Source organism: Natrix helvetica (genome assembly GCF_964273705.1).
Source record: "Natrix helvetica genome assembly, chromosome: 5".
NCBI lineage: Eukaryota > Metazoa > Chordata > Lepidosauria > Squamata > Natricidae > Natrix > Natrix helvetica.
Window position 1 is genome coordinate 152,667,944 of NC_138551.1, and position 11,402 is coordinate 152,679,345.

The window sequence follows — 11,402 nt, forward strand, 5'->3', positions numbered from 1 at the left end:
ACTCTACTCTGTTCTCTATTCTATTCTATTTTATTCTACTCTATTCTATTGTACACTTCTTATTCTCTTCTCTTCTTCTTCTCTTCTCTTCTACTCAACTCTATTCTACTCTACTCTACTCTACTCTACTCTACATTCTACCCTCTATCCTATCTCTACTCTACTTACTCTACTCTACTCTACTCTACTCTTCTTATTCTCTTCTTGTTCTTTTCTCTTCTACTCTTCTTATTCTCTTCTTCTCTTCTCTTCCATTTAAAACCATTGGACCACCCTTGTAGCCACGTGATCAAAATGTGGATGCTTAGCTACACAATGATTGTAACTTCCATGGGGCTCCCCTTTTGCCACCTTCTGCCAAGCCAAGCCAATGGGAAACCCAGCTTCCCTTATCAACCGTGTTCCTCACCGAAGGACCTCGTGCAATTTTAGGTTATCCCTATAAGATTACCCACATAAGGCTGATTTTCAAAGACAAGCCAGCTGTAATTAATTGAAATGATTACTTAGAAGTAGCCGAGCCGAGGTAAGACCGTTCTCTCGCCCTTTTTCCTTCCCCCCCCCCAATCAGGAGACCTGTAGGCAAAAAGTGAAGAGCATTTTGGAGGAGATCGAGATGAAAACGCGCGCCCCGAAAGTGGGCGGGAGGCTCTCAGGAACAGGGGCTCCCACCAGAAACTTCGCTTTAATCATCAACGGGCCGACCCTGGAATTCGCTTTGCACAAAAAACTGCAAAACACTTTCATGCAGCTTGCAAGGAAAGTCCGTGCGGTCATCTGTTGCCGAGCCACGCCCCTGCAGAAAAGCAAGATGGTCAAGCAAGTGCAAAAGGAGCTCCGGGTCATGACCTTGGCCATCGGTGAGTTGGGTCTTCTCGTGGCAGGGAGGTTGTGTGTGTGTGTGTGTGTGCCATCTCTCGAAGACCTCAAACACCCGTCTTTTCCCGCTCAGGATGCTCCACCAAATTGTAAACCTTCCAACCGTAGGCATAAATTATTCCAACTTCAACCCTCAAAATGACGTTATAGAGCAGTGATGGCGAATCTTTTCGGCACCGAGTGCCCAAACTGGAACATGCCGGCATGTGTGCCTGCCGGAGTACCAGAAATTCGAAGACCAGCTGGCCGGTGTGCACATTCCAGCTTTTGGGGGTTTTTTTAGCCCTTTTTCAGGCCATTTTCAGGCTGTTTTTTGAGTTGTTTCAGGCTGATTTTGACCTGAAAAACGCCCTGAAAATGGCCTGGAAAATGAGCCAAAAAACAGCCAGAAAATGGCCTGAAAAAACAGCCTGAAAACAGCCTGAAAAATGGCCTGAAAATGGCCTGGAAAATAGCCCAAAAAACAACTTGAAAACAACCAAGAAACGTCTGAAAAACTGCTCAGAAAATTGTCTCTTCCTTGGCCATTTTGGGTCATTTTTAGGCCATTTTCAGGGTATTTTCCAGGCCATCTTTGACCTGAAAAACGGCCTGAAAACGGCTGGAAAACAGCCCATTTTGGCCCATTTTTCGAGCCATTTTTCAGGTCATTTTGAGCTGTTTTCAGGCTGTTTTTCATGTCATTTTCAGGCCATTTTTGATCTGAAAAACGGTCTGGAAATGGCTCGAAAAACGCCCTGAAAACATCAGGAAAAGCCCATTTTGGGCCATTTTCAGGTTGTTTTCCAGTGCTCTGGCACCCACGAAGACCAACTGGCCGGCATGCCGACAGAGAAGGTTCTGCGTACCATCTCTGGCACACCTGCCATAGGTGCGCCATTACGGTTATAAAGTACTGCATACCAGAACAACTAGACACAAGGACACATTTTTGCTGAATGCCATCCCTCTGCTCAACAACTAATTCCCACAACACTGTCAAATTACCTACTAAGACTGTATTACTATTCTCCTCCTCCTCGTCCTTCCTATTACCTTATCTCCTCCCACATATGACTCTAACTTTCTTGCTTGTATCTTTACATATATATATTTCCCTGGCTCAACTGATAAGGAAGAGAACCCGTGGCTTAGTGGTTAAGACTCCTGCCTAAGATATATACAGCCTGGGTTCTAATCCCAGTAAGGGTATGGCTAGCTGATGAGAGCTAATTAGCTCGAAATAGATCTATCCTAGTCTCCCTTTATTTATTTATCAGTACAAATACAACACAAATATAAAAGGCAACATTAAAAATAAAAATATGGTTTTCCGCCTGCATGGTCTTCTGTGATGAAGCCGAAGGACAGAAAGAGGGAGTAGTGACCTTCCTCCCATATTTAGGCATACCAGGGGTTGTAACACAAATATATACTTATTTCCCTGGCTCAACTGATAAGGAAGAGAACCCGTGGCTTAGTGGTTAAGACTCCTGCCTAAGATATATACAGCCTGGGTTCTAATCCCAGTAAGGGTATGGCTAGCTGATGAGAGCTAATTAGCTCGAAATAGATCTATCCTAGTCTCCCTTTATTTATTTATCAGTACAAATACAACATATATATATATATATATATATATATATATATATATATATATATATATATATATATATATATATATATATATATATATATATATATATATATATATATATATATATATATATATATATATATATGTTGTATTTGTACTGATAAATAAATAAAGGGAGAAAATATATATATATTTTCTGAGGTTTTCACGGGTGTTTGTATGTATGTCTTTGGTTGTTCGGGTTTTCTCCCGCGTAGAATTGGAAGTATCTTCACCATATATCTGTGAAGATACTTCCAATTCTACGCGGGAGAAAACCCGAACAACCAAAGACATACATATATACATATACATATACATATACATATACATATACATATACATATACATATACATACATACATTACATACATACATTACATACATACATTACATACATACATACATACATACATACATACATACATACATATATATATATATATATGTTGTATTTGTGCTGATAAATAAATAAAGGAAGACTAGTATAGATCCATTTCAAGCTATTTAGCTCTCATCAGCTAGCCATACCCTTACTGGGATTTGAACCTGGGCTGTATTACATATCAGGCAGGAATCTTAGCCACTAAGCCACAGTCTCTCCTCCTTATCAGCTGAGCCAGGGAAATATGTATTTGTGTTACAACCCCTGGTATGCCCAAATATGGGAGGGAGCTCACTACTCCCCCTTTCTGTCCTTCGGCTCATTACAGAAAACCATGCAGGCAGAAAACCATATTTTTATTTTTAATGTTGCCTTTTTATATTTGTGTTCAATTTCTGCTGATAAATAAATAAAGGGAGACTAGTATAGATCTATTTCAAGCTAGTGGCTAAGACTCCTGCCTAATATGTAATACATCCCAGGTTCAAATCCCAGTAAGGGTATGGCTAGCTGATGAGAGCTAAATAGCTTGAAATAGATCTATACTAGTCTCCCTTTATTTATTTATCAGCACAAATACAACACACACACACACACACACACACACATATTCCTAGTGTGCATTTTGATTCCTTATTTAGTATCCTTCGACTATTATGAAGTGTTGTATCTTGTGATTCTTGATGAATGTGCTTTTTGTATGGACACAAATTCTGTTTTTCTGCTTCGAAGGGGATGGGGCCAACGATGTGAGTATGATTCAAGTGGCGAACATTGGAATCGGGATTTCTGGGCAAGAAGGAATGCAGGTAGGGGCCCACCGATGACACCCCCCCAATCCTCCCCTCCCCCCAGGAGAGAGCCATGTTGCTGCCTATATCTTTTCTTTTCAAAGTTTTTTTTTTAAATTACGCAATTAAAAATTCTTTTGTGAACAAAGTGTTGTCTGGATTTCCCCTTTAATGTTTTCACATATACATAATTCATTTTACATTATATTCCCCTTTCCATCTCCAATTTTTGCCTTATTACTTTTCTTCTCTTATTTTCCAACTTTTAATTTTTATTATATACATAAACAATCTCGTTTTTTCTTCCCTTTAAAAATGAACCACATTTATCATTCCCTTTTACAATGCAATAGCAGAGAAGGGACCTCGGGAGGCCTTCTAGTCCAACCCCCTGCCTAGGCAGGATACCCTATACCATTTCAGACAAATGGCTATCCAACATCCTCTTAAAGACTTCCAGTGTTGGGGCATCTTTTCATCAATTTTCTACAAGTAACATATGACTTCAATTTCAATTTTTTATCATGCCGCCTATATCTCAATTCTCCAATACAGCTAGTCCTCGACTTGCAACACTTCATTGAGTGACCGCTCTTAAGTTACGACGGCACTGAAAAATGCACCTTTTAGGTCTGTTTTTCACACTTACGACCCAATTTGTAGCATCCCCCCCCCCAGGATTATGCAATCCAATTTAAAATTCTTGACCACTGGTTCATATTTACGACGGTCGCAGTGCCCCGGGATCACGCGATCCCATTTTGCGACCTTCTGATCAGCAAATGGGGAAGCCGGATTCACTTAACGACTGTGTAACAACGGCAGGGATTCACTTAACGAATGAATGTCCCGAAAGGTTGTAAAATGGGGCAAAACTCCCTTAAGAAATGCCTCGCTTAACGATGGAACCCTCCGGGGTGGTCATAAGTCGAGGACTTTTAAACAGAGTTCTCCTAACCCCCACCAGTGGGACTTATGCCGCTGAGTGCCCCGTGGCTGGCTAACTTGGGACTTCTTTCCGGCGTCTCTTTGCAGGCCGTTTTGGCGAGCGACTTTGCCATTTCTCAGTTCCGGCATCTCCGGAAACTGCTGTTTGTCCACGGCCACTGGTGCTACACCCGACTGGCTAACATGATCCTCTACTTTTTTTACAAGAATTTGGTAGGTTGGACTTGAAGAGGGTGGGAAGAAGGCATTGAAAAGGGGACGGGGCTGCCTGGGGGGGGATGGAGGCAGGCTGTCTGTCTTAGGTGAGACGTTATTATGTCAATAATGTCTCTCTTTCTCTCTTCTCTCTCTCTCTCTCTCCAACCACCCATCATCCATCCATCCATCCATCCATCTATCTATCTATCATTCTCTCTCCCCTCCATCCATCTATCCATCCATCTACCAATCTATCCATATTTCTTTCTTTCTTTCTTTCTTTCTTTCTTTCTTTCTTTCTTTCTTTCTTTCTTTCTTTCTCCCACCTACCCACCCACCAATTCATCATCTTTCTTTCTTTCTTTCTTTCTTTCTTTCTTTCTTTCTTTCTTTCTCTCTCTCTCTCTCTCTCTCTCTCTCTTTCTGTTTCTCTCTGTCTTCTCTCTCTCTTATCTATCTCTATCTTTCCATTCGTCTGTCTATCTATCTATCTATCTATCTATCTATCTATCTATCTATCTATCTATCTATCTATCTATCTTCTATCCGTCCATATCTGTTTGTCTGTCCGTCCATCCATCCATCCATCCATCCATCCATATCTGTCTGTCTCTCTGTATCATCTGTCTGTCTGTCTATTTATTTGCCTGCCTATCTATCTATCTATCTATCTATCTATCTATCTATCTATCTATCTATCTATCTATCTATCATCTTTATCTATCTTTCCCCCTTATCTGTCTATCTATCTATCATCTATCTATCTATCATCTATCTATCTATCATCTATCTATCATCTATCTATCTATCTATCTATCTATCTATCTATCATCCTATCTATCTATCTATCTATCATCTATCTATCTATCTATCTATCTATCTATCTATCATCTATCTATCATCTATCTATCTATCTATCTATCTATCTATCTATCTATCTATCTATCATCTTTATCTATCTTTCCCCCTTATCTGTCTATCTATCTATCATCTATCTATCTATCATCTATCTATCTATCATCTATCTATCTATCTATCTATCTATCTATCTATCTATCATCTATCTATCTATCTATCTATCTATCTATCTATCTATCTATCTATCTATCTGGCTATCTATCTGGCTATCTGGCTATCTATCTATCTATCTATCTATCTATCTATCTATCTATCTATCTATCTATCTATCATCTATCTATCATCTTTATCTATCTTTCCCCCTTATCTGTCTGTCTATCTATCTATCTATCTATCTATCTATCATCTATCTATCTATCTATCTATCTATCTATCTATCTATCTATCTATCATCTATCTTTTATCCATCCCTCTCTCTCTGTCTCTCTGTATCATCTACCTGTCTGTCTGTCTGTCTATCTATCTAGCCATAGTGGCACAGTGGGTAGAATGCAATATTGCAGTCTGACCTTGCCAACTGCTTGTCAGCCCCGGAGTACTTCTGTTGGGGGGAGGGGGGAGGTGTTACTTGGAACCCTGACACTGCCAGGAGTTCGATCCTGACCAACTCAAGGTCGACTCAGCCTTCTGTCCTTCCGAGGTCGGTAAAACGAGGACCCCAGATTGTCTGGGGCAAAAGGCTGACTCTGTAAAACCGCTTAGAGAGGGCTGTAAAAAAACACTGTGAAGCGGTCTATAACTCTATTGCTATTTTTTTTCAAAAATGCCTCTCTTGATCAGCGAGGCCTTGATTCTAATACGAATCCTACCTTTGGGGTGCTACCAACAATGGAGAGAGTCTGATTGCAAAAACTCTCATTTGCTGTTTTCACACTAACATCAAGGTTGATTAAGCCTTCAAAGATTAACAAACATTAATCCCACTTTTTGCATTTGTCTTTTTCTAAAAAAAAAAAAATCATTGCAGGCATACGTCAATCTCCTCTTCTGGTATCAATTCTTTTGTGGGTTTTCAGGAACTCCCATGATTGATTATTGGAGCCTGATTTTCTTCAACCTCCTCTTCACATCGGTGCCCCCCGTCATATACGGGGCGTTAGATAAAGACGTTTCTGCAGAAACTCTGATGAGACATCCAGAACTTTACAAAGCCAGTCAGAAAAACGAGGCATGTTTTGGGCTTGGCTCACCACAAACTCTATCGATTTATCGGATTTTGGTCCCAGGCCGCTCGAATCGTAATGTTTATAACCGGTTCCTTTTTAACGTAAAATGTTCTTTGGTGGATGGAGATGTATTTACGTAGGAGAGAAGTATATTCCCCCACCCCTCCATGGCATGGTAGAATTATTTTATTCCCGGGGGCCTCCTGGGCTGCTCTTCCTGATTGTTGTTGTTTATATTATTTAAGGAAAGTTTTACCAGAAGCATGGATTCATTGGGTATTTCTATTCATCAGCTCTTAGAGGAATGGATCAGCCTGTCTAACATTGATTCTACATTGCAATAGAATGGAATGGAATGGGAATGGGAATGCAGAATAGAGTAGAATAGAGTAAGAGAAGAGAATGGTAATGGGAATGCAGAATAAAATGCAGAATAGAATAGAATAGTATAGAATAGAATGGAATGGGAATGGGAATGGGAATGCAGAATAGAGTAGAGCAGAGCAGAGTAGAGTATAGTAGACGAGAGGAGAGGAGAAGAAAAGAGAAGAGAATGGGAATGCAGAATAAAATACAGAATAAAATACAAAATAGAATATAGAGTGGAGTGGGGGAGAGGAGAAGAGAGGAGAGGAGAGGAAAGAAGAAGAGACGAATGCAGAATGAAATACACAATAGAATAGAATAGAATCAAATAGAATAGAATAGAAATTTAGACTAGACTAGACTAGAATAAACAGTTGGAAGGGACTTTGGAGGTCTTCTAGTCCAACCCCCTGCTCAGGCTGGAAATCCTATACCAAGTGATGGCGAACCTTTTTTGGCTCACATGCCAAAAGCGGGAGGAGCGCAGGAGAGTCATGCACAGGTGTGCCACACCCATAATGCTATGCGCACAAGCACAGCATACATGCACGCATGACCAGTGCCCCCCCCTTTTTGGCATGCTTTTTTCACCCTCCCCAGGCTCCAGAGGCTTCATAGGAGCCTGGGGAGGGCAAAAACAGCTTCCCCCCTCCCCCCGAAGGCCCTCCGGAGGCTTCAGGAGCTTCCCTGAAGACTCCGGAGGGCAAAAAACGACCCTACGAGCAAACCGGAAGTGACAGTGCCCTGACAAATGGCTCTGTGTGCCACCTGTGGCACGCGTGCCATAGGTTCGCCCTCACGGCCCACTACCATTTCAAACAAATGGCTCTCCGGTCTTTTCTTAAAAACCTCCAGTGATGGAGTACCGTCAACTCCTGGAGGCAACTTCTGGTCCACTGGTTAGCGGTAATTGTTCTCACTGTTAGAAAATTCCTCCTTAATTCCAGGTTGCTTCTCTCCTTGATGAGTTTCCATTCATTGCTTCTTCCCCTGCCCTCGGGTGCTTCGGAGACTAGCTTGTCTCCAAATAAAACAGCATTTCCAAAATATCCTTCGGAAGTGGATCTTGCACAAACCACGATCAATTGTATAAGTGCAACTTGCGAAGGGGGTTAGATTGACCGTGAAAAATTTGTTTTCGCTTTCCTCTTTAAAAACAAAAACCACTTGCAAGGAGAAATTGCAGCCTGTTGACCAAAATGTTAATTTCCAGACTGGCCATTATTATTATTATTATTATTATTATTATTATTATTATTATTATTATTATTATTATTATTATTATTATTATTATTATTACGCCTTTTGAAATCCATACCAGGCAATATTGGCATCGTAATAGATTAACCGAGTTGGCTTCGCTTCCATGGATCCTGTGTTGTGGTGTGGACTAAATTAATTCTTGTTTTCACTAGAAATCTGTTGGGGTTCTGGGCTTGTCCATCACCATGAAAATTGACTAGGGAAATCTGGTTTGGATTTCAATTCAGGTTCATTGGGAGATTTGAGCTTAGGGTTTAGACATGCAAACTTACATAAAGGTTAATAAATTCAAATCGGCAAATCTAACCGGCCTGTTCTCTTTATTTTATTTTGCTTTTTTTTTCAGCCTTACCTGGGGTTCACCTTTGCAATGAACTTGGTGGATGCATTTTACCAAAGTCTGGTTTGCTTTTTTATCTGCTACTTTGTAAGTATAATAAAAATCGGCTACAGTAGTCCTTGGCTTACAACCGCTCGTTTAGTGACCGGCATTGAAAAAGGGTTCTTATGGCCATTTTTCACACTTATGACTGTTGCAGCATCCCGGGGTCATGCAGTCCCCTTTTTGCAACCATCTGACAATGGGGATTCACCAGGTTCACTTAACGACCGTGTGACTCATTGAACAACGGCAGCGATTTCGCTTCACAACGGCTGCAAGGAAGGGTGTAAAACGGGACAAAAACTCGCTTAACAAATGTCTCAGTTAGCAACGGAAATTGCGGGCTCCATTTGGGGGTCATACGTCGAGGACTCTCTGTGCTTGATCTCCGTTTTAAATTTGGTTTTTTTTTTTAAAAAAAGAGTGCACACTTGTTTTACATGTTTATTTGTATCAAACTTTACAGCCCTACCTGGAATCAACCTTAGGAATTTCTGTATCAAAATACTAACTCATTTAAGATTGCTTTATGTTGTGATCCCAGTTTGTGGTGTGTCGTTTTTATATCAATATGTATAAAAATGGCTGTTATGTATGTATGTATGTTCTTACTTACTCTCTGGAAACAAATACTAGGGGGGTAAGACACCCCTAACACCCCTCGGGTGTGTATGTGTGTGTGTGTGTTCCAGCATAACTCTGGAACGCCTGGGCCGCTCAAGTGAAAAGGACTGAATTATATCTATCGTGTCAAGTCACAGTACTTTTATCAGTGATCATGTGCATTTTGGATTCGAGGTCTGTTAAGATATAGCCTGTTGTGCCTTAAAACGCCTTCTACTGTACAGCACAGTGGAGTTGCCGTGGTAACAGCTTCGCAGTACTCCACAAGGGGGCTCCCTCTAATACAGGATTGGGATAAATACATAGCCGGATTATCAGCTAGTATTCTATAAAACATCTATGTTTGATGGTGATATAATGATTCCTTGGCAGACATTCCGAGATTCTGATGTGGACGTCTATTCTTTGGGAAATCGTTTGAATACCATTATGCTTTTTATAATATTACTGCATCTCCTGATTGAAAGTAAAAATCTGGTGGGTATCTTACGTGTTCATTGCCTTCCCCTTATTTTCATTTTTCTGTGCATTTTAAACTTTGATCAACTAACACCGATTTAGAAAAGGGTAAAAATCGACAGGCCACCGACCTATTCTGAAGTTCCCGTCCAAATAAAATATTAGAACAGAGCTGGAAGGGACCTGGGAGGTCTTCTAGCCCAACCACCTGCTCAAGCAGGAGACCCTAGACCATTTCAGAGAAATGGTTGTCCAATCTCTTCTTTAAAAACCCCAATGACGGAGAACGCACAACTTCCGGTGGCAAGTCGTTCCACTGGTTATTGTATCAGGAACTTCAAGTGAGAACTCGGGAAAGCGATTCTTCTCTCTGAATGCTTCATCAGATCAGATGAAACCCAACTCATCCTTCCCCGCACGAACCCTTCCAGAAGCGGTGTAGGTAGGGTCTCCGGCTTGGGCGGGAGGGTTGGACTAGATGACCTACAAAGTCCCTTTCAATCTGTACAACGGAAGCAGATCTGATCGAATGAAAATTTGTACCGTTCTGTTATTTTTTTAAAAATTTCTGTTTCAGACCATTATACATTTCTCTGTTTTCGCTGGGAGCATCTTCTTCTATTTTTTCATTCTTGGGCTTTTGGGAGCTTTCTGCGTCCTTTGTAACCCGCCAGCAAATCCGTACTGGATTATCCAGAGGCAACTGATGAATCCAATGTTTTATCTGGACTTCATGATCGCCATTACTCTGGCTTTGCTTCCAAGGTAACTTATTAATTTAACCCTGTCTAAATTTGCCTCCCATCTGTCTTGCTTTTTCCCACGCTAGCCCTCATCCAGTAAGAGGAGTAAGAATTTAATTTTGAAGTTCTTCCTGGAGAGTTTGGCATGGGGGAAATGGAAAAAAACAAAATTCTTGCATTCATTTACTGTGGAGTTGGGTGAAAACCACATCTGTTGTGGCCTGCCTGTGGCCTGCGGACAGTGAGGGAGTTAGGGAGGAACATGGCCCGAGTCCTGGAGTCTGGGGAAGGCTCGGACGAGGGGTCTGCATCGGAGGCAGAGAGGGAGATAGACAGCAGTGAGGCAGAGGAACAGCTGGAGCCTGTTCCCAGTGCGCGCATGCGCAGAGCTGCCGGAAGACAAGAACAACTAAGAAAGCCAGTTCGACTTAAAAGTAAAGACACCCCTTGGAGGTGATTGGCCCCTCCCAGAGGAAAGAAAAGAGAAACGAACGGGGAGGGGGCTTTTGCAGGAGACAATTTGTTAATTCGATCTGGGAAGTTCTGTTTGTGAGAAACTTTGTGCCAAGTTTTGCTTTGCCTTGTGTTTGGGAGCTAGTTATCTGGCAGCGCTCTAAGCGAGATAAGGTGTGTGTGGATATGCATTCCTTTGAAAGGCTGTTTGA